Raw genomic sequence first — 2,500 nt, forward strand, 5'->3', positions numbered from 1 at the left:
GAGAGAGAGAGAGAGAGAGAAGAGATAGCAAACTATATCTAAAAGAGATTAAGAGAGAAAAAAGATTTATTGAAGACAAAATTTTCATATACTACTATTGAGAGGAGAGAGAGAGAGAGAGAGAGGACATATTGCAGATCAAAATTCATGTTACTATTGTGTGTGTGTGTGTGTGTATGAGAGAGAGAGAGAGAGAGAGAGAGAGAGACTGAGGGCTGATCAACAGGACCCTTTAAGACAGCGATCCTGTATTATTGACGAATTATTTTACCTGATGTTACTTTAGTAACTGGAAAATAGGAAAATATATAAATTATATTAAAGAAAAAATAAACCTTCTTCATCACAAATCCTTCTAGACCGGAAAGATATCTTTACACAAAAAGTTACTGAATCAACAGATAGACACTGAAAACCGAAAGATATATTCATAAACATTTACATATATATATATATATATATATATATATATATATATATATATATAATATATATATATATATATATTACACTCAAACATTAATAATAATTAAATCAGTCTTTCTGCTTGGCAGCGAGGAGATCAAATGCTCAGAGATCCAGCCTGTTTACAGAGGGCAAACGCATTTAGGAGCCAAACTCCCGTGTAACACAGGTAACAATTACCTTATATTTGTTTATCTCTTATTTACCCTTTATCTGTTAGATAACGTTATGCTATCACTATTTTAAAAATAAAGGCGTCATTTCCAATGTAAAGTATGTTGCTGTGGGCATACTATCTCTCCGGACGCTTATGTGATAGTTATTTTGCCTCTACAACAATAATGTACACGAGACAGAGGCGATATATTAAGCCCTTATTCTCTGAGGTTTTGATATAGAAATTTTAATCATATTTTTATCACACGCTCAGACGCATATAAAATTCACTCACACTTCAAGAGAAAAGTTATCAAAGTTAACCTATTCACTCTCATATCAAAGACAATGAAACCCGGCTAATTGCGTTCAGTTATCGCACCTCAAGACAAAGGCTGTCTAAAGTTAACTTAACCTCCTGCCAAAAATCTTGAGCAAAACTAGAAGGAAACGGAAAGAAAATCTCAAATTTGAAAGAGACGCTTCTTCATTTGGTTTCCGAAGATCTTTGATGGCGCCTCGCTGCAAAGGTCTAGAAAAAAAAAAAAACTTCCTTTGTCAATATTCCTCCTCTTAAAAAAAAGAGGACAGATTTAACGTTTTCCCGGAAGTGATTGGCCTTTAAAGATGTTGATAAACGCCTTCCTGTTGCGTAAAGTTCATTCTTTGTAATCATACAATCGTGTCATCATGCTACGGTGTGTCAAAGATGTTCGTAATGATGTGTTATGGTGTGTCAGCTAAAGATGTACTTAGAGATGTGTTATGGTGTGTCCATTAAAGATGTTGATAAGATGTGTTATGCTGTGTCAACTAAAGATGTTCAATGAGATATCTGTGTTATGGTGTGTCAATGAAAGACGTTGATAAGATATGTTATGTGTCAACTAAAGATGTTCATACAGGTGTGTTATGGTGTGTCAAAGATGTTGATAAAGATGTGTTATGGTGAGTCAATTAAAGAAGTTGATAAACTCGCTGTTACGCAAAGTTCATTCTCTGTAATCATACAATTGTGTCATCATACCATGGTTTGTTATCTTGCAAACACAAACAATATACTTTTATTTATTCTCCAGATCACTTTTCTCGTAAGTAATTCCTACCAAGACACTGTCAATCATGAGCTTCACGAGTATACCTTTCTGTAATTGTGTAGATTTATTTATAACGCAACTTCGTAAATCTTAATGCACGTGCAATGATGTCCAAATACGAATACGTTTTGTAATCTTGGAAAATTTTTAAACAAAAAGGAAAATTATGAGTGTTCAGGTGTTATAAAAAACTGATATGATGAAGTTCATTTCATATAAATTAAAAATGTTCACACGAACACATTTACATACATTTGTATTTACATTTACATTCGCAGGCACATACTATATATATAATATATATATATATATATATATATATATATATATATATATATATATATATATATATATATATATATATATATATATATATAGAAACAAAAGAAAACCACACACGTCAGAGCAATAGCGAAGACAGACAAGACAGCCCCGCCGGAAATGTCCAAGAGGTGAAACGGAAGAAGAAAAAGAAGAAGAAAAAAAGAAGACGAAATCAACACACGACCTTCAACAATGGCCTCTTTCTGCCACTTCGATAATTCAACGTCACAATTCGCTCTCGCGGTAAATTGGACGTTTGAGGCCGATTCGAGACCTTCGCCATGAACTCAGCAACAGGAACAGCAACAGCAAACGGGAGCAATACCACGCACTTTCCGGGTATATGGGGGAGGGGCGGGGTGGGATCAGCCAGTCAGCAGTAACTGGAGCAACAGGGAGAAGGAGGCGGAGGAGGAGGAGGAGGAGGAGGAAGAGGACGAGGACGAGGAGGAGGAAGA

The sequence above is a fragment of the Macrobrachium nipponense genome, chromosome 20 (genome assembly GCF_015104395.2).
Source record: "Macrobrachium nipponense isolate FS-2020 chromosome 20, ASM1510439v2, whole genome shotgun sequence".
In the NCBI taxonomy this organism is placed as follows: domain Eukaryota; kingdom Metazoa; phylum Arthropoda; class Malacostraca; order Decapoda; family Palaemonidae; genus Macrobrachium; species Macrobrachium nipponense.